The sequence below is a fragment of the Typopeltis vanoorti genome, chromosome 20 (genome assembly GCF_054136105.1).
Source record: "Typopeltis vanoorti isolate ZY-2024b chromosome 20, IOZ_Tvanoo_1.0, whole genome shotgun sequence".
Taxonomy (NCBI): Eukaryota; Metazoa; Arthropoda; class Arachnida; order Uropygi; family Thelyphonidae; genus Typopeltis; species Typopeltis vanoorti.
Genome location: NC_143568.1, coordinates 27,521,100 through 27,544,356, shown reverse-complemented (window position 1 = coordinate 27,544,356; position 23,257 = coordinate 27,521,100). Strand labels below are relative to the sequence as shown.

General features: G+C 35.1%; 1 protein-coding gene across 2 annotated transcripts in view; it reads left to right on the top strand.

Moving 5' to 3' along the window:
- Positions 1-23,257, top strand: part of LOC150095297 (CYFIP-related Rac1 interactor B-like) — a 587,095-nt gene that overhangs the window by 101,128 nt on the left and 462,710 nt on the right. The gene's annotated exons all lie outside the window — the stretch shown is intronic.

The following is a 23,257-nucleotide window of genomic DNA, read 5'->3' as shown; positions in this document are numbered from 1 at the left end:
AAATATCACATTTTCTCAAAATTCCGTCTATTAAATGCGAGACAGAAATTAAAGATTAGTCCCTTATCAAATTTCTCACGAATCCATCCCCTTAAAATGGCGATATCATTATCAACCAGCATTGCATTGCTGAAGAATGGCAGCATTTCCCAAACCAGTTTAGCCAGAGAATTCTTTTGGCCTTGAAATATGTTGACGAAACTTATAGTTGATAGTCCTTGGAATGTAAATATTGATTCTTACGGATCAGCATTTATATCCGTTGCCCGAATGGATAGTGTGGATGCTCACCAATAGGGTGTGGGTTCGATTTTCCATGTCGATATGGATGTTTATGAATGTCTTTAGCTGAGAGGCAAACTTCGTGACTTGTTGTGGGGATACCACCCTACTTAGTGGACGCTTTAAGTGCCTTCAAAGAATCCATGTTTGGTCTCCAAGTTTCTGGATTCCCTAACCGTTAACCCGTCTATGGTGTTGATCCTTGTACTAAAGGTTTTACAGCCTTTCTCGGAGGAGGAGGAGATTTTTCTTTAAAAATATCACACGAAGTATTTAAAGACAAATTATAAACTTATGAAGAACATTATTATATATAGTAGGTCTAAATGGAAAGAAGTTTTGGATATCTAATTTCGTAGTTAATGTTTTAAAAGGGGGGGGGGGATATTGCAGACTTTGATGTTTACTCACTGAATCTTGTTCGCGACGCATTTGCTAACAAGGACATTTTCTTTTTTCACTATTGGATTCAGGCTGTATGGTCTGATTGTACGTAGGTGATTTTGAATCTTTATATAAAAATCTATTAATACCTTAGAAACTTAAATTAAGAAATAGTTATCGTGTTAGTTTTAGCAGCCATTTTCTTTGATAAAAGCGCATTGGAAGGAGAAGAAATCCAAGTGCCTATTTGAATTTAATTCAATCGTTCTCTTATTTTCAAACAGGCCCAATTTTATTTTGCAGCTTTTCTAGTGATACGCTTTATCGGATAACTATCTTGTCGAATAGCTCTCAGATAGAACACTAAGGGGGGAAAGAGGGAAGGTGACGGTTGCGAGTCACGTGACTGAAATGAATATTAGGAATCCGTCGAAGACTTGAGTTCATTACGAGTCTATTGGAAAATGGCAAATTGGAGAATTTAAACGAGTTTGCTTTCATTTGTAAAAATTCGTTCGCTGATTGGATATGCATTGTGAAAGGGGGGAAAACGTTGTCTTCCTGTTCGACGGAAGAGGTGACTTATAAAGGTACGCTCTCTCTCTCTCTCTCTCTCTCTCTTTATTTGGAGAAATCTTCGAGAAAGTTAAACAGCGATTCAACCGAGTGTTCAATTTCAACTTACAGTCGATATTTCGTTCATTAGGAGGCGTTGTTGTCTGAATCGACTTGTCCTCTCTCTCTCTCTCTCTCCCTGATTATTTTACTCCGTTTTCCCCCTCGTGCCTGCGTGTCGCTTTGCTCTGATCAATTTAATTCGGAGGAAACATTTCGAATGGGTAAATTCAAATGTTGCCGAGTATCCTTTGGAAAATGACTTGCTTGTGTAGCAATGAGTTAAAACGAGGACTGTTAAACTAGAGAAATTTGCTGAGAAAACGCATTCTTTTCCCAGGGATAAACAAGGCTTTTCTTACTAGTGGAATGTTTTTTTTTTTTTTTTTTTCTTGCGCGAAAGAATTTGGTTTTATCTCAGATAATGAAAAGACTACGACAGAAGACGTGCGCGTAGCTTTAGATGTCAAAGGATGCATCTAAAGAATGAATGGGAAAAAATATAAATATTCGTGTTTTTAACATATAATCAAAATCGTATCAATGTTTTTGGTATTTAAAAATTAAACGGGTACTTAAAAATAAAAATAAAAAAATCCTCCGATGGTTTCCAAAAGCAACAGAAAAACACGCTTTTCTCGTATGCTTTTAATTGTTGCAGATTTTGATTGTAATAACTGATTTGTCTGAATTTAAATTGTTTTTATCACTTACAGTTATTTGCTTTTATTAAGTCTTAAAAAAGCACAAAAAAACTGAACGAGTTGTACTCTTACATTAACTTTTATCGAACAAAAATTGATTTTAACATCGGAATGTTCGGTTTTTGTTGAGCTGCACTGGTATATTCAAGCTAGCTATATTCATAGCTAGCTTGAAACATATTCCCCTGATTTCTCTATCTATAGCTCGCAATGGAGAGGGGGACGAAATACGACTGTTATGTCTGCTCACATAAAAAACAAATTATATTTCCTGATGTCTGCTAAGGCCATTTTGGTCCCAGCTTCTGTCAGACGTTATTTCCTACTCTTTCACATCCAAGTAGTTGTGTAGCAACAGTGACTATAAAACTGATGCTGATATCGTAGCTTTTTCTTCCAACCCCTTTTAAAGTAGGCCATAGGTTTCCAAACTTTGTACTAACGTAAAGTATGAAACCCCCCACACACACACCAACTAAACTTGTCTTAATTTTCGCGTTTCTTCTTTTAATACACACTGCTATTCATAATATGGCCAACTTAAAGCATACTTGGTTGAATTTGTCTATGAGAAAAAAAAAACGGAGGGGGGGGGAAGAGCAGCAGAATAGATACACTGGTTTATGGAGAATTAAATAAATAAACTGAAATAAAAAGAAAGAGAAGGATTATGTGTGAATGCCTGTGGGATTGGGAATAACAAACACCGCAAGATTATTCTCTTATACATGAATTACACCAAGGAAAGGTTGTAAACCTATCACGCGCTAGTACCGCTAGTGGACAAAGGTTAGATAATCCGGAAAGTCCGCGTTAGAGGCTAAACAAACTTTTCAAGCCACCACTTGAGCTCCCCCAATATGCAACTTACGGGTCTCGTATCGGTCGATGATATCCCAGCTAAAGAATGTACCGAACACTTACGCTTGAGGGTATGATTCGAACGATTGGTATACGAGCCCTAATTTTTGTAGTTTGTGATTTGATAGCATAATTATAAACAAATTTTTCTTCCCTTGAGAACTAGCTAGAGATTGAAAATCAAAAAGGGATCAAGATCTCAAACATACAATCCAGATTTACAAGGCACACTTCTCCATAACTTAAGTAACAATTTTTGCCCCAAAGCGATGAGTCATCGACCGGATTCTTCTGTATCCACACCTTGCGGAGGAGCTTTGTACTAACTGCAGTAGTGCGATCTGGTGGTCAGTGTAGGAATTTCTTGATCGCATTTTATACATTATTTTTAGAGTACTTATTAAATCATGCAGTTTATATTTAATGATCTTTTTATATGATAAACGCTCGTAAATTGTCACGTATGTATTTTTGTGAAAAATCAGACAGAATAATTAATTGTAAATTCAATAGGGTTTTATTACTTGATATACAGAAATTTAGACGTGTTAATAAGTGAGCATCCAAGAGATTCAATTGTTTGCGATGTTTTTTTTTTTTTTTAAGTGAGCATCCAATTTCTAATTAAAATATAGACACATACACTGAACTTAGTACATCATTTAGAAATTAGAACTTAAAAAAAAAAAAAAAAAACATCGCAAACAATTGAATGCGTGCTCTTAGACATGCGCGAGCCACTCAGGTAATTTTGGTAGAATAAATCCTGTCATTTTTGCATATTTTCGACTCAACGCAATTATTGCACGAGAAAAAAAAAAAAAAAACTAAAAACGCGTGCCCTAATATCCCGAATTTATTACATGATTCATCTCACATTATTAACTGCAGTTATGTCGCTTCTGTACATGGGAACGATATTGTGCAGCTAAAAGGTAGCCATCTGCTGTTTATCGAAGAACATAACGAAAATTACATCCAGACTTAAAATAATTAAAGCAAATCTAAATAAATAAGTTAATCTTACGATGCAATTTAAATTTCATAGGCACTGACATTACATCCGAAATGATATCATAGTGGCTTAATGCACATATTCTTAATTGCCTGGTGCTCTATTCCTGGCCACCCTAACCATGCCAACTGCTCCCTAAGTTGATTGTAACATTAGGAAGCGACGCATAATGTAAATGTCTCCATTTCCTGAAAGTGAATCCATATTTACTGCGGATAATACGCGATAAAATGAACAGCTCTATAGCCTACAATATCATTAAGCTGTCAAGAATATTTTAACTTCTTCGCTTAATCTAACACCGAAAGTTGAACTCTAGTCTAATATATGAATGCTGAACTATAATTTTCGGAGACAGTTTTAGTTTATTTACTTGATCGAAATATACATGTGGCTCCATCTGTGGACTCTTATAGGAATTACAAATGACCTTAATGTCCTTTATGTTTTGTATGTTGAATTTGGCATTGTTTTGTGCAGGACGCCCAACAGGAAAGGATGCTGTGGCTGCGTCTGCTTGGGGAAACTGTATCTGACACTGTCAAAGCAGCGTTTGCCTCTCTATTGTAGTGGCTATGATAGACGATGAAGTGATACGCCAGTTCCGATGTATATAGTTCCCCATCACCCTCCAATTAGCTGTGTGGAGGATCATTAAATTGTCATTATTGTCCTCTTCATCTAATGCACTTGCGGCAGACGAACTGCTAGATTAATGAACGTGGGTAGCCTTTCTCTAGTGTCCTTCTCTGTTTGGCTGCCTATTCATTGTTCACAACTATGCCTGAAACAAAACTAGTCAAAAAAAAAGGGAGAAAAAGTTCAATTGTGTTGGTGTTATATACTACATACAGTATTTCTTTTGTCATAATTCCAATAATTTCATTAATATCTTGCAACAATTAAAACAATGTTCGATCAATTGCTAGCATTTCAATAATCAAAGAGTAGGACGTGCATCTGATTCGATGAGAGTTCTCGAGGAATTCACGAGTTGTTTGTTTCAACTAATTCAATTTTTATTCATTTGTTGTACATGCCCAGTTGTGTTTTGATCTATTAAATAATGAAATCTGACTATAATAATTCAGAATGATAAACAAGGCTAATCAGCACTACTAAAAAAAAAAAAAAAAACTTGCTTCAGTTGGATAATTGCCAAATTACTCTTCCAAGTAAAGAGATAGGAAGAAACTGAGTCTGAAGACTGATCATTTGCTCACAGTTATCGACCATGTTTAGGAGAAAGGGGTGTTTTTATTTGTTGATCCTAGCGAGCATATTCTCCTGAATCTATTGTCATCGACTTTTATTCACCGACTGCCTTTCATTCCGATTGTGTACACTCCACCTTCATCCCGAGGCCATCCACTAGATTACGAGTGGATGTTTAAGCCAAGCCATACACCATCACTGCAACCAAAGCTACAGAAACGTTTCTAACATTGCAGTCTGTCGGAATTGGCCACTCTCTGTCTCTCGCTGTACTCGGCGAACAAAACGAACGTGTGTGCACCCAGCAGAGACACAATCGATCTCGTAGCTTCCACCCCGGCCAAAAGGAGTGCTATGGTCAAACAGACTTTTGTCCGAAGGTAGTGCACTGGATCTTGAGTGAATAGATCGTAAAATTTTTACGATCCCTGAAGCAATTTCGTAAACTTGGCCGTGTCTTTGGGCATTTTTTAGAAGGGTCAGAAAGGGGAATTGTAAAATCGGGTGACACACTTGAAGTAATCGAAATCTCTTTCACCTTTGACCTTTGCTTAGTTATCTCTCGCAGAAGACGTTATCTGCACTGTCTTTTTTTTATTCTCCATCTTTCAGTGCGCTTCGGATAAGACTGCATCCTCTGTTTTCACCAAAAATACTCGGTGGGAGCATAAAAACGTTTTGTTTTGCGTGTCTCCTATCCTTTAATTGGCCCTTTTGATTATATAAATGCAAATTAGGACGCAAAATATTCCTTTTAGTGTTTATAATTATTACAAGAAAACGAAGCGCTGTATTCATTTGATAATCGGGCTATACATTTAATAACAATTGGAATTCCTCTTGGGAAACTTTTGTTGTGTAGTCTTGCATGGGTATGGAGTGTTGCGGTGAAGATGCGCTCCCAGGGGCAGACGTGTTATCTCATTAATCAACGTTGGATATTTTGAAAAAAAATAAGCATTTCCTTGAATACAAGAGAGTGTGCTGCTATGTATTTCCTGTTTTTCTAAAATATTGTTGAGATTACATAGGGTATATGTAATTCAGTTATTAATTCGTTGGATAAAAATTCATACAAGCATGTTATCAAGAAGCACATCTTATGTCTCTGATAAAATTTTCCATATTTAATAAGCCCTAGAATATCATGTGTGATGAATATGTGGGATCGCTAGATTTCTACGTCCACAATTAAATTCAGTACGGAATGTTCAGAAGGCTTGGATGGCCGGCCTAGTTGGCCGAGTGGATAGCGTATTCGCTCTCCAGCCGAAAGGCTGCGGGTTCGAACCCTGCCGTGGGCATGGATGTTTGTGGTTGTCTGTGGAAATAGCAGTGGTGGTCGGCGATAGATGGCGTTGGTGATTATTAATGGTGGAGACGGAGTTGTAGAGCAGGTGCCCTCCATCGATGAGTTCTTGGACTCGCTGAAGGTGTCAAATAATAATAATAGTTAGGGCGAGAACGGTTGCGCTTCGGTTGAGTATCCCTGAATACGCCATTAAGAGACCCACTAGACTTGGGTTTCTAAACTGTGTAATCAAACTAATTCAAATCCTTAAATTAATTCTTTCAGAGATTTTTCTAATACGATTCCAAAAAGATCAATAATCAGTTGATATTAATAACTAAAGAAGTGCTTTTTTTTTTAATTAATGGAATAATTAAAGATTTGAAATTCTTTAATTTTTTTTTCTTATCGCATTTTTTTCCCTTTTCAAATCGGAAAATTGTGTTTTCTAAGTTCTAATCGTATTAGAACTGCTGCTAACTACTATTTATGAATCTTTTCTAAAAAAAATAAAAGAAAAAAAAAGTTTCTATCGGCGAACGGTAATTAACAAAAAATAAAAGTAAAACATAATTATCACAATCATCATTTTTATGTATTAAGCCTAATGGCCTTGTTATAGTCAATGGACCAGCGTTCGAAATTATTTGATTTGCAGTATTGCCAATTCCTTGATACATTTTTGTAGTCTCTTTTTTTGTCGATATATAATTGGCGTACTGTTTTCTGTGCGAATTCTTCTTGCATGGTATCATTTAAATTCATTTGTATACCCTTACAGGTTCTTCGTTGTTGATAAATGCTGTTTTTGCATTCTCTAAGGCTTGATTTGATTTTTTTTCAAATATTTGTGTCAGTGTTGGTCTAATGGGTACATTATGACTGCTTTCAATAATCATAATACTATAATAAATACTTTAAATTCCGCCATCGACCGCCCCCTTATCCGAAAAAGTGCATTTTAATTTTAATAGATGAATCATAATAAAAAAAAAAAACGTTTAATAGCAGTTAATTATTTAAAAAAAAAAAATATCTAATACATAGGTAAGCAACAATCTCTTAATGATTGCTTGTCACTACTACAGTATATCTGCATGACAGTTTTTTTGAAATCATTATTATAATCTTTATTAAAAGTACTGTCGACAGGGTGTAGCATAGAGGCAGCCTGCCTTAATACGGGCGCTCGTTCAGCCATATTGCGGTCGGCGCAGTCGCTACGCTAACAATTCCTGTTAGCGTAGCGACTGCGACATCTGGCGACAGCCCTGTTTATTATTATATAATTTATCCGGTGCTCCCTTAGCATGACCCCCCTAAGGTCATTTACCTCAACGGCGGTCAATATTTGGTCAAATGAAAATATTAACTATTAATGAAGATTATTAGCTAATATTTTCTTTATTTTGAAGGATTTTTCTGCGTGAAGAAATGATCATAGTAGGCTGACATTTGTTGTATTTCGTATGGTAAGGTAAGAAACGATGTATTTTTGCTGTGTCCATAACTGGGAATTGTCACCAGCTGTACAAACAGGCCATCACTAATTTGTATTAAAATTTAACGGTTGTTTTTAATAAGTTTTGTACAGTCTGCATCATTTTTTTTCTGCATCATTTCTGTAATCATTTCTGCATCTTTCTGCATCATTTCTGTAACTTCACTTAATTGGATTTACATTCAGTTGTACATAATATGCGTATCTAAAGAAGAGTAACTCATTTCACTGAGTTGATGATGACCTTGCATGGATTGTAGATTTCATAAACTCGATAATGAAATAATAATTTGAGCATAATTCGAAATAAAATATTTATCCTTTTATTAACTGAAAAAAAAAAGTGCAAGCAGGTTTTACTTCTCGGGTATTGAACGAAAATAGTTTTTTGCATCGACGTTGTCGCTGATGATTTGGATTGGTAACAATAATGTCATCGATATAATCTGAGCTAGCAATACTATCATTATACACAAATTGTTTGTTCATCAGTGGGCCAACAAATCATCTTTTGTATAATTATCGAATATTAACAAATACAGATTACGTACGTAAGCCTTTTTTTCATGTAAAAAAACAGGGTATTTACAATTATGATACTGAAGTGTTCGGTATCAATCTCTGTCTTTCCTAACGTTATCTTCGTGTTTTTCATCCAGTCCCTCTAGGAAGAGATACTCTAGGAGACATTTTTGTCTACCCAGAGCTTTGTCTACCCTTTTTTTGTCTACATTTTTGTCTACCCTTTGCATTAGACAAAATATCAAATTTTGTCTAATGCAAAGGATATAAAATGGCTAATGAAGTAAAATTTGCGGTACAATTTGCGTACATGGTGTTGGATCAGAAATATGGATCCTTTTGGTAGCTAATCAAACAAACAATCCCCACTTTTATGTACATTTTGGCTTTAGTCACGAAAATCATTTATCATAAAGATTTGTGATTTTTCATTTTCTTTGTACATCTTTTCACTCTATAAAGAATAATGTAACTTATCAAAATACAATATTTTTTATCGTTTTGGTTTCAAAATCTAATTCTGTAACGAAGTGTTTCATTTTAAATTATCTCGAAAACTGGTATGAACGAGACTCCCTGGATACATTTAAATAGAAAAAAAAAATAGAAATATTGTTTTTGGAACTGATAAATAAAGTGAGGAGAAGAGAATTCTTCAAGAATTATCAGATTTAAAAACTAAGCGTTTATTTAAAATAATAATAATAATGACCGCGATAACTTTGTATATTATGGATGGTATTTTGTGACGGTGTTTAAAAAAAAATAAAAAATTGGCGTTGCGCTTATAAACGAGCCTCTGATGAAAAGTCCAAAATGGAGTTGGGTCGTTCTTTAATCCTGAACAATTGACTTTACAATCAGGACCCACACCAAGCTCTTCGCATCATGGAACAAAAAATTATTCAAAAGTTTTTTGTAATTAAGTTTTTTGAGATCAGAATTTTTTTTTTAATTGGTTGATTCACTGAATTTTTGCAGTATCGGCTCTCCTTACAATGAAAACCCAGACAAAAGAAGGAAGAAAGAAAGAACAAAAAAAAAAAATACAATTTTCCTCAGCACAGTTTTCGATCGTGAGAATTTTTTGTGATAGTCCCATTTTCTACGTCTCGGGTATAAATCTTAGGTTTGTTTCATCCCTAAACAGGGAGATTTGGGGCGCACAACCATACTGTAGACGAGCACGCTACGTGGGCACCCCTTCAATCGATCAACCGCATGAATGCTAAGAGAACATCGTGGACAAGCCAGCATTCGATCCACCACGTCAATGACTGCTGTATTTATCTGTTTACACTTGCAGACCGGTCACTGAGAACTGCAGCTAGATGGCGCTGAATGTTGTCTGTCTCTCAGCAATGTGTTCAGTATGGGAGAAACGAATAATCAATGGGAAATTTAATAAATAACTACGATAGAAGTCTGTCAAGATGTTAGTGAGGTTAACTAATCCACTTTAATTAAAGTGGGTAAGGATCTTTATATAATAAGTCAAATGCAAAAAAAAAGTAGATGATTGAACATAGAGTTAGGATATATGTTATTAATCTGACCAGTAAATAATAATGCGTGCACCCTATGTATAACGCTTGTTATCACTTTACAGTCCACGCGCGTGTGTGTGATTTCATGTGAGATTCCTACACCAAAAGATTGATGTAGAAGAATTTCGGACAGCTTTTCATCAGGATTAGGCCTAAGAAATTTTGGAATTCGCCACTTTGTTCTTTGCGAAGTTACTAGTGGTTAGCTTGTAAGGATTTTCCAGGCTATCGAGAGGTTTCCTTTAGGAAAGAATACATAAGACTCTTTGCAGTGAACTCCATCTTCTTGATGTATAGTTCTGTAAGAGCAAGAGAAAGGGTGCTTTGTTATTGTATGTTGCAAATCCAGTGCTGCTCTTGTTGGAAAAGTGTGGTTGGACAGAGACCGGTATCATCGCTAATTTATGAACAAGAAACGTGTTATCGCTATGGTAAAACCATCTTTGGAAGAGATTACATGTTACAATAAATAAAGCAAACTGGAGGACCTGAAGGATACTATATTTTCTTCGCGGTAAACAAAATATTAATTATTATTTATCACAAAATATTGATCAAACTTCCAGTCACTTCAAAGGATAGTTTAATTTCGTAAAGAAGCCTAAGAACGGAATTCTTCTATGCCACTTTCTTAGTACATTGTTTGTAGCAACACTACTGCTCAGTCCATTTTTTTATAACTCAGGACTTCGCTAAAAAGAAAATGAGTTACATTTGATGAAAATCCAATGGAAGAAGAAACATTCATTACACCAATTGATGGTACAAGCAGTTTCTGGGCATCACTCATGAACTTACAAGCGTTTTTTTAGTTTCATTTGGTGTACAGTATTTATGTACATCTTCCAAGCCGTGTGTATGATTTCAATTCCTTGTCTCCATACAAAAGTGTGATATTATCAATGTATGTGGAGCCTCCGTGTTTTTGTTGGTATCGGCGATGATATTTTTTGTTGGAAAGACTTGGGCTCGAATCTTGGCTAGAACGTGAAAAACTTTTTTTAAGGACTTTTCAAGTGAAAGTGAGGTAGCCGATATCATACGGAGGCGGATGTTTTGCATCCCTAAATATATACATATCATGCATAAAAGTTAAAGAAACTAAACCACGTGACACAGTTAGGTATAAATAAAAACACGAAATGCATATAAATGGATTCTAATTTATTTGTTGAAAATAGGATTATGATTTAAAATTTAAGTGATTCTAATAGGACGTTGTTTTAGCCTGTCATGTTAACCATCAATATGAAACTGTGCGATCGCAGCGCCCTCAAATGAAAAAGGAATAAAAGAGTGCTCAAGTGGGTTAAGCATTCATTCCTTCTGTCGTGCGTTGGTTGAGCCCATAACTTTCATCCTTGTAGATGTTTTGTGAAAGAACAGTTCGCATTGATATACACCAGTAAGAAAACTTCGTCTTAATTAGTACTGAGCTCGCCGAAGTTGTAGTTTCTCCCCTGGAAAACTGTGACATTATATAGCAGATGAAATTCATTGACTCATGCGAGACCGTCGCCCTGCATATTGGAAGTTTGAAGAAGCTTGAAAAAAATTTAAAGATAGGTTTTTTGGAGTAGGATTTCCTTATAATGTGGGATTTAATATCCCCTTAATTTAAATAATGTTACATCGCGCCTATTGGCTCTTTTATTTAAGTGTAATTCCACTACTGGTGCATTTCCATTTAGTTACGATGGAGGCAATCCTCTACATCAGTGTTTCTCAAACTTCAGATATCTGTGTACCCCTTTTATTATTACCAAGTACCTCCTTATCAAAATAACAAATAAATAAAGTATATTTCACTGTAAATGTCTATTTTATTTGAATTTATATGTTCGTGTAAACAAAAATATGATTTATTTTTAATAGAACAAAATTTGGAATAGGTTCCTCTTCATTTCCCGTCCATGAAAATCCACATTTCAAGTAATTCATATCATACTTACGAAGATTTTTCATTTTCTTCCTAGTTGGTTCTCTAGAGATGTGAGACGACACACTCATCAATTTCATTTGATCCAGATGCAATATCAACGTTTTCTTGTTGCTTACAGCTACTTGTATTTGCTATATTGCTCTCTTTTGTGCGTTTTATAAATCCAATCTTTAATCCATGATCCATACTTAAGAATTTGAAAGCTAAAACATTTACCGTATTTACTCGAATATAACTCGCACTTTTTTCCCAAAAATTAAAGCTAAAAAATCGTGGTACGAGGTATATGCTGGGATTATCGGAAACTAATGTTTTCAGAAAAAAAATTAAAATGGTTGACTTACCAAGAAGCTCCTATTCGCTATCGGTACTTTTGGCATCGAGAGCAGTTTCCTTGTGTTCATTGTCAAAGTCATCTACCCAAATAGCTTTATCTTCTTTCCTATTATTTCAAGCAAAAATTGCCAGTAATTTACAAGACTTGAGATACATAATGAACAATCCTTCGCAAATGACCAATGAGAAGTAAAAGCAGGGCGCGGAAACAGACAGCAATGATAATCCAGTAGAGATAGAACAGCTATGAAGACGTGCATATGATTGGTTCGGTATTAACAAACGATCGCGCGAACCAAAGACAAATTAGCATTTCAACAGTTGAGTCGAAATGCTAATTCTCTTCAACCGAATTCCATAATATCTGAAGCACATTCGCTATATATTTCTTAGTTTTAACACGTTCACGACGGGGTGGTGTCAAGTAAAACCATATGTTGCACCGGCAGTATATGGTTTTGCTTGAGTCTATACAGCAGTTTCTGTTGAGGGGGAGATGTGATTCATTAGTTAGGCGCCGGTTTTATTCCGGTTGTCTCTAATTGCACTATTTGATGAGAAATATATTACACAGACTGCAGATGTCTCTGTACCTTATTCTGTGATACAATAACACTCCTTGTTTTTCTTGCATCTTCAGTATAGTGAAGCTGTGGGGAGGGCGTGTTATCTACCGCCTGGAGCGAGTTACTATCGCCACGACGTTAACGTCGTGGCGATAGTAACTCGCAATTTGAGTAGGAGAATTCATACATAATATATAATTTATTGAGAAATATATACGTGTAAAATAATTCTTTTTTTTTCTTATGATTCCATGCGTTAATGATGCATAGCCGAAAATTGTTCTAATCTTTTTTCACCTCAGTGTATTCTTTCACTGTCGAAGAGAAATTACAGACTTCTGACTGTTGCCGATATTCTTCTGATTCACCACAAATTTTCGAAAAGGAATTATTTTGCTCTTCCCCCCCCCCTCACTCCTGTGTCATCATAAAATCTTCTCTTTGGGACGAATCATGTGAACCAGATAAAAAGCCTGTTACTTCTTAATTGTGTGAGCGAAGGCACAGCGGATGACATCTGTGGTGCCGAGACTGCCCTCGGCTAAAACTGAATCAACAGAGTAATCGATACGGGATGGCGGAGAGCAGAGCCAATCGGAGCGGCTACAACTGTCCTTTAGAAGGCAGAAAAGACATCCGTCTACGAACATCATGGCCCAAGGATAATCATGTAGAGATGAGTGCTCCGAGTGATCAACACACACACGACAGTATCGGTAGAACCGTTTTTGTTCTTTGAAAAGAGACTAAGATTAGCGCAGTAATAACGCAGTTCCTTTACTTAACAAGATACACACACTTGCAACAATGAATACAATGTATTAGCTAGGAAATAAGATACTTTATTTCATCTGCATCGTGTGGGAACGTGCACGATGCAGATGAAACGTGCACGTCTCTTTATTCCCACTTCTTAAAGTGGGAATAAAGAGACAGGACTTGTGAACTCCAGAAGTTATATAAGCTTATCGTTTTAAAATATTCATATTGTAATACAACTGAACTACGTAGATAAAACATTTTTTTATTCTTTAATTTATTTCGTATGATCGTCATTGAAAGTTTTGAAGTAACATCCTGAAATTGATCACCACAAATCAAGTGACGTTAAACATTTTGGCTACTAGCCAAGAGAGAAAAACGGGGAGAAAATCTCATTGTGAAAATTCACCAGCTTTACCAGAATTTCTCTTCTTGTATCTTCCATTCTTTGTGTCTCTTTTTGTGTGTTAATTACCTGCCTGCAAGTAACTATCTGCACAATAATGAGAAGTCAGTAATCCGAATTCGTAGCATTATTTCGTACGAAATCATTTAAAGTCGGTTATTAACTAATTGATATTGTTAATTAATTTCAGCAGCGTCTTAGGGCCAACAGATTACACATCAATAACAAGAACATTTACTACATGATGGGACGACTTCTTCAGCATCTGATTAATGTCCACAAAAGGATCCTATACGCACACTCCTTTGTTAGAAGTATGATGCTTTTTGATCTCAACATTTTATGATTTCCTAAATGTTTGTATTCCCAGATACTGTAATAAGAAAGGTATGTACTAGATGCACGTTAAATCAGAAACCAAATAATTCATTATTTGGTTTCTGATTTCTCTGTCAACGCCCGCATTGGTTTGTGTAAATGTTTGTTTCTGGATAAAGAAGAAATCGAAGTTTTTCAAGAAAAAATAAAAATAAAATATATCTCAATTAAGACTTAACTCAATCTTGTTTATAAAATACTAGCACAAGTTCCTCTCCTTTTAGAATGATGGCGTGGATTGCAATTCTTTCAAAGAGGCACGTGACGTTCCGACTACACTACGCAGTGGGAGGAGGTTCGCGTATTCGCTAGAAGTAATCTTTAAACAGATTCAAATACTGTAACTTTGTACTTACATAATCTTTACAAGTAATATTTACGTATCATTATTTACTCTTTAACTCCTGCGCGATCTGCTAGGAGGAAAACTAGTTTATTTTCCTGGAGTTTTCACCATTTTATCAAAGTAGGCAGCATTTCATTTTTGAGTAAGCTGCGTTAGATTTAATAAATAAAAGTTCGTAGCAATAACATTACACCCCAAAATATTACTTGCACTTAATCATCTTGCTACAGTCCTCAACAAATACCAACTCACTCCGAGCCTTCCAATATCATATTTCTACACTTATAAGGATTTACATTTAATCCGAAAATGACAAATCCTGCACTTCAGAGGATTAATTGGTCATCAACACTTGCTTCACAAAAATGTTCAAAATATCGTTTTACTTATAGTTCTTCGTTTGCAACAAATATCCTCTTCGTGTGCAACTTCGTAAAGACCCAAGATCTGCGCTATATCGCACCACTACTAGTAGGGCGTCGTAGCTAAGTTTCGCTAGGTTACTAGTCCGTAGCACCACGTTATGCGGCAGCTCATTGATTCCTTCGTCGGTTTTAAAGGACGAATGAGGGATCCCCTCGCTACTCTAAAACGCTCACAAGCAGCTCTCTGAATCAGTGTATCGTCTCTGTTTGATTCATCTTAGAATTTTTTTGGAAAAAAACAATAAAAATCTACTATTTTTAATATTTTAGTCATTAGTTCAATAAGTATTTAAATATTTTGATGAATGGAAATTAATTTTTAACAAAATCGGTTGATGTTAAACTTCAAAGCCATACTTAGTTTTTTAAAAAAAGTAGATTAAATGACCCCCACTTATAAAAAAATAAATAAAAAAAATTCAGCGAGATCAAGTAAATGTCAGTTTGCTAATACTTTTCCGGATTGCTTTGAATATCTGCATATAATACAGAACTACTTTGCAGAAAGGGATGGGGGGGGGGATGTTCCAAAGTTTGAACAGCATGTGAGCGAACTTGTTGTAAAGATCATTACTTGTAATGACTGAAGTGCAAGATGATCTAGCAATCTGGAGATCCCCACCTCTGAGTTACTAACAAGGACAAAGTGAAATAAAAAAAAAAAATCCCAGTTGTTTGCGTGAATTTATTGAAATTTGAAATGTTAAGATCACGTGAAAAGGAATAAAAAAAATTAAAACTTACAAAATTGGTTCCAATTTTTATTTAAACGTTCGCGGTTAATTAGAGGATTTATACTCGCCCTCGTGTAGCCTAAGTTAAGTAAAAATGGTTTATAAAAGGATCGGACACCCGAATAACTTATCCCCGCACTGCTGATATATACCTTCAGTGTTACTCTCAAAGATGCATACGTCCTCCATATGCAGCTGCAATCCTGGCACTTTTGGCCAGGATTGCAGCTGCTATTTTTGCTTCAATAACTTTCCATCAAAGCATCCTAAATGAACAATGGTATTTTTTTTTGTCCATTCGTCCACCAAAAATAGTCAACTAGCAGCAGGCTGAGAGCCTCCCTCACTCAGTTTCGACGGAGGTCTTTGATTGGAAAGACCTAGGTTCGAATCTCGTTTATGACGCGAACCTTTAATCAGGACTTTTCAATCAAAGGTTGAATTAGCCGGTCTCCTACAGAGGTTATGGTTTCATCCCGTAAATTAGAATTTTTCGTCTCTCAAAATAGTCTGAATGAAGTGTGTGTGTGTGTGTGTGTGTGTGTGTGTGTGTGTGTGTGTGTGTGTGTGTGTGTGTGTGTGTGTGTGTGTGTGTGTGTGTGTGTGTGTGTGTGTGTGTGTACGCGCGCGCGCGCGCGCGCGCACAGACGTACGCACGCATATGTGTGTATGGCTCTCGCTGGCATTGTTTGGAGCAGCGTTTCCCAGATTTTTTCTACGACGGAACACTTCGCAAATCCTGAAATTTTTACGGAACACCTTGGTTATTTTGTAATGTATTAATAATTAATTAAGGCATAATTGTAAGGAGTATTAGTACACTTGTATACGGTGTGACATGTTGACAAATATAAAATTACATTTAAATCAGTTATCAATCACTGGACTAATGAAATCTTGTAGCATATTGTAGTTTCCTCAGACCAACATCATTAAATTAATTTGTGCTGATTTTCATTGACATATCCCATTCTGATTGCCAAAAATTTATAATATTATTATAAATACGAATGAATGCAGACTTTTTCTCCTGGGTGGTGGTAGTTTCCCCCTCTTTTTGTACATCTTGCAGATCGCTTTGTTAGCTGGCGGTGGATGAATCACTATCTGTTCCATCACAAACACCTTCAATAAGAGATTTCTTAATACCAAAATTAAACAAAGTCCCTTGTCTCTTATTCATTATAAAATTTAAAATCTGTAGGCCTATTACTTTTAAAAAATCACGGCACTACAGTTTCAAAACAAGCACAGACTACCTTGATCTTCAATTTCAGGGGGAAAAATTTTCTTTATACTTCCTTGCTGATTGGTCACTGACATTTGCAACACAGATGTTATTTCGTTCAGTTTTGAGAACAGAGGATACGCCGCCCATTGTTGTAATCGGTTTACAGGCAATTGTTATGACCGGTCATAAACAGCGGTATTCCCTTTCCCGAATTACTTCCATGTTTAAAAATACACGGCTTGGTCACTGACATCACGGAACCCTTATTCACTTTCCGCGAAACACAATTTGGGAAACCCTGGTTTGGATAAATGCTTGGATTAGAAATATCGTTTCTATAATCACCTTCGCTAGAGTTCTAGAAATAATGGTTATAATTTTCTGCCACAAACTTTTAGTTGTGGACATCCTGAACTCTTGATTGAGATAACATTTTCACCAATTTTCTCTCATTTCCTGTCCGTTTACATGGACCGCCTATTTCATTGCTTCTACTTCAAATCATATTTCCATCTTTTAATGGTATCAACCACCTTAGTGACCTGCTAAGAATGACATTTAGCGTGAACGCTTGCCTTTTTACCACACTATGCCGCTAGTTTGTAAGTATGCGAAAAAAAAACTGGCATATCTGTATAACGTTTGCAACAAAGGGAAAATTAAAATAGCAAAATATCCCGAGTATTGTAACTCTCTCACCAGGCGTCGCTGTGGTATATATTCGACAACTCATTTTGTAATGCAGTCCACTAGACATTTTCTCATCCCCCCCCCCCCCACACACACACTTTACAAACTGTATATCATGGAAGAAGGGTAATAAATTTTAAGACGAACATATAGTCTCATACAAGATGGTATTAAAGTCTTTTCCTATAGTAAGTTTTCCTTAATACAGGGTGCAGAAAGTAAAGTTTTCGTGACAAGCTATGATATAAATCGTCCAAGAAATAAGTGTGGCTAATGGCTGAAGGCGAACCCGAAGGTCAATCGGAAGCAGGTAGCCGCCATGATTGATGATCTTTACTGACGGGTACATGATGGAGCATCTACATCGGACGTTTGAGACCGATGTTTCAACAAATTGTTGGAGTGATGCTAGATTTGCAATAATTGATTAGAGGGATGATTACAGATTAGTAGAAACACCCATGTCTGAATCTCTTGCAACAGACATTTATCATTTCAATTGTAAAGATGTTTCAGATTATCATTTGGATGTATGGAAATTGAAATAATTCCAATTAAAGTTGGTCTAAAACTCATGGACGAGGTGTAGACCTAATTGGAAAACACGCAATTCGCTACAGAGATAGTCTCCGGATATCTACTAAACATAAATGTTGCATGGATGGTTGTGATTGAATTATAGCCGAGTAGGGCTGTGAGACCAGTGGCCTGTTAACTGCTTGTGTTTGTCGGTTGGATTTCCTGTCTTTGATTGATGAAAAACCCGGGTTACCTGAAAGAGAAATACAATAATCTCCATATGAGACAGCCTAACTGGATTTTAGGTTTTTTTTTTTTTTTTCGTATTCCAGATTTTGTGTGTACGAATATAGCATGTGAGACAGAGAAAGGTCTAAGATTCTGCTAACTTATCTAAAACAGGTAAACATTCGCTGTTTTGAAATTCTGTAGTAATTTTTTTCTTATATCCTCTTTCGAACTAGAAAAGATTTAAACTCTGTTTTTTTTAATCATTTAATGATTTTTAAAACAGGAGTTTAAACAATAGGATTTGAATTATTTAAGAATGGTGACTGTATTAATAATACTGTCAATTTATTTCAAGAAACTACATTCAAGATTCTTGAATTCAAGTAGTTCAAGATTCGTTGTGTTAAAACATATGAGGAACTTCAGTATTATTTCCATATCAAAGATTGGAGAAGAGACATTTTAATCATTCGAACTGAATATAATAAACTACCGTAATTAAAATGAAGCGAATCAACTTTGCTACACGATGTCTGGATATTTAATTTGCAAGAAAATTGTTCATCCCGTGAAGAACCATAATCCTCGCTATAGTTGAGCAATGACCATATTTGCAACACGCAAGAAACGAATCTCCACACGAAAACTGATCTAAATCATCTTGTAATGAAACTACAGCTTAAAATATGCCCACGTTATAAAAATACTGCAGCGCTATAATTAACGCTACCTACATTGGAAAGGAAAGTGCTTATTTAAATACAGAGTAAACATAATGAATCAGTAATGAGGAAATCAAATATTCAGTCTGTTACAAGGCATCATCGTTCCCGCGTTCTTATAGATGGCGCTGATTGCAAACCCCTTACAAAATATTAGAAGTGCTGAAGCGATTCTAGATTTTTAAATCAGATATTTGTATTGTCGTGATTGTTATAATAATAATAATAATAATAATAATAATAATAATAATAATAATAATAATAATCTTTTGTAATATATTTTAATAACAGTTTAATTTATTGGGATGTAATTTCGCTTGTACTAAAATCTGGTAGCTCTGTTTAAATTTTGAACTTCAGTGCCAATAGCAATAACATTATTAAAAGTACTAACAATCACCATAATACGGAGTTACAGTTGACCAATCATTACATTTTTGATTATATTTTTTTAAACCTGCAGCAGAGAATGCTAAGTGTATTTATTCATATTTTTAAGTCATAGTTTCAATGGACAATAATTTGTCCATTGAAACTATGACTTAACATCGTAATAATACTTTGTTCGGGTAATATTATTTTCTTAATATTGTCTATCATAATTTTAATATTGTTTATAGATGCGGAAAAAATAATAGATGTTTTAACATTCATAATTTGATTGATTATATTTTTAAAAGTAAAGTTCATCATCATCATACGTATCAAGGATTTAGGCCTAGTATGGGCTGTTCCGGCCTTAGAAGTCATCGTCGAATCGCTTAAGAGGACGTTCTGGTTTTCTTTTTCCTAATGGCTTGTACTTTAAGGCTTGTTTTGGTAATCTTTCTGTTTTCATTCTTTGAACGTGTTCCATCCATTTATGTTTATATTTTTTAATTTTTTCTATTACTGATTCTTGGTTTAATTCTTTCACAATTTCTTCGTTTCTTTTGTGATCAAATAGGGTATACTTTGCAGTTTTTCTCATAAACTTCATTTCAGCTCTTATTAATCTTTGTTTGTCTTTTTGTTTTATTGTCCAGATTTCTCTTTGCATGGAGTTGTCCTGGTGTTGTACTACCCAAGTGATCATTTACACTTCGGCCTGCCGATAGTTTTTTCGGCATGAAACTCGATGGATTTCGATCCGAGTTTCGTACCTGGCAATTAAAACATAAAGGGATTTACCATCCCCCTTTTTATTAACATATTCGCCGGTAAAATAGCCTTTCGGCTTATTATCTTAGAATGGAATATTATTTATATAAAAGAATAAATGATGTAATATATGAAGTGGACGAAGTCAAAACAAAACAATAATATATTTAAATAATTTGAAAGTTAATAAAATACAGTACTTACAATGATAAGCATTAGTATTATACTACGTTAATGTGGCTTTATAATCCCGCCAATTTCAAAGCTAGAATAATACTTTTACAAATAGAAAGAGATTAACATTTGCTATTTATATTTTCATGTATATCCTAGACCTTATTTGGTGGTCTTATTTTTTTTATATGTTTATGGTGTGCTCGTTGCTAATGATGACAGTATAACTGCTACAGTGATCATGTTTTCGGTATCTGTTTTAGGTTAAGATATTTTAGGTAATTGAGCAATGAGTCGTGCGTGTGTGTGTACGCGCTACTAATTTCAACAGGTGACTGCATGCAGTGTTAGATGCATACCATTATAAATTTTCGTATTATTTCGCAAATGGCGTGATGGATAATTTTTCTTAGTGTTGATCAGTATCATATTATTCACTTGGAATAGTTGGCTGCAATAATGTAAAGTTTTTTTTTTAATAGGGTTAGCCATTGGATTTAGTCTGTTTAAAACAACAGACCAAATAACCTAAATGTTTATTTTTTCTTTCGGATAATGGCATTTCAGGTAGTGTTACGTGTAACTGTGCAAAGTACGCGATTCTTGGATTTTTATTTTTAATAATTAGCCTTTGTAATTTATTAATATAATATAATAATAAATTCGTGTGGAAATAAGTCGTTAATGCATTGAATTATTACTGGAGAGGAAATAATGTCGATGTATCTTTTTCATATAATTTTATATAATGTATATGTGACAATAATAATATTTCGAGATTAGAATTTATGTGGTTATTAATTCATATGATATGAGACGTTTAAAGGTGTATATACAGTATTTTTAGAAAATGCTTAAAAATCTTTAACCTCTCGGATTATAACTATTAAATAACTTAAATAAAATACAAGCTACATTATTTTATATAAATAAAATGATAAATAAATTTTGTTGTTAAGCCTTTTTAAAAGTAGTAGAAAATTAGTGACATGACGCCATATCCAATTTAGACAAGCTAGTTTTTATAAATAATAGACACTATTAGCCAGCTGTACATCAGTGCCGCTGTAAATATGACGGCTTCTTTCGCTTATTTATTCTATCTTCGGTGTTCGTCTTCATGCTTAGTTTTTCCATTTGTGAGGATAAAAAAAACCAGAACTTCCATGTTTCACCCCAGAGCGTATTTGCATCATATTTAAATAGTTAATATTGTTGAAAAGGAATCAACAATATTAACTATTGTTGAAAAGAAATCAATAACACTTAATAATGCTAATTACTTCGCTAAATAAATACGTCATTGATATTTGTCGTATGCTGTTTTGTACTTGCGGTGAATCTTGTGTTGAAATACACGCACACGACTGGTAATAACTTAGACAGTTAAGAGTCCTGCATTTAGGTTAAATAATAAAAAAAAATCACTCATAATTCAAGCAAGACGTGTATTGTTCGCGAAGCACGTACTGAAGAACTAACACTAGGCATTATTTCATGTTGGCATTTTGCCAGCCACTTAACAAATAGATTGCTTGACATCAGGAAATTATTTAAACCTTCTCTAGTACGTAATAACCACTTCCATAATCTTTAAATTTGGCCAAATGTATTGACTTTCTCTCTCGGATATTTTATTTATGTTTTTATGTGTGACTGTGGGATCGTTTATTGCCAGAGTAATAAATGCAGGCGTACAGCCCTTTATGTTGTCCATTTATTTGATCACATGTGGGCCTAAATGTTTACATTTCTGTCTTTTACAAAAACACTGAAATCTGCAATTTGCAAAAGCAGGCACTAGAATTAAGCATCAACGTACAAATGTGGTGGGTTACCATAGCAACAAGAATTTCATTGTTCGGATGGAAGGCGTATTGAATATGTGCATTACGCAAATGCTGTTTTCACAGTCAAGACGATGGAGGGGTGGGTTACAGTTTGGGAGACGCGGAATAAAAATATGTATATTTTCTTCTTGAATATCAAGTGTAATTGTAAAGCCACAAATGCATTCAGAGAGCTTTTTTAAAAGACGAACTCTAACCACATTCTTTTTCGGATATTCAGTTGATTTTAAAATTCTACCTGCTACATCTCGATGCAGTAAAAAATCTCCTTAAAATGTGCTTCGGAGTATTCCTGTCACATTTAAAGGAAAGTTTTCTTTTTTTTTCTTTCTGAAATCGGTTTTGCGATGTGGTCGTGTGTTGGTTGCGTTTGGGTCATTTATAAAGTATATTCAAAACGCACATAAAACTCTTTCTATAGTTCACAGAAAATCTCAAATGGAAGAGACAGAATGGATAGGGGGGGGGAGGAACGCTTGGCCCCTGTCCAAAGCAGTACAGTAAAAGCTTGAAGATGACGTTTCGTTCCAGCTTCTATTATTGGTTGGGTTAAATCGGACAGTAGCGTTTGATTCATGGAACATCTCTGGTGATGGATGCAGAGAGATCAACCTAAGGGTTGATTCTACTCCTACTCCTCCTTTTTTTTTTTTTTTTTTATCCTTTTTACAGTTTAACGAAAATAAAACGTGCTTCAAATCCTCCCTTGCGGTAGCCAGATGCTGAGTATACAAAGTCTATAGATTCTTTTTTCTAACAGGACAGAAAAAGGAATCGTCCTTGTGAGGTTGGTGTTGTTAAAGCCCCCCTACCTAATCCTGGCCGCTGATGACGCTCCCAATTCTCTTCGACCACCAACGCATCTCAT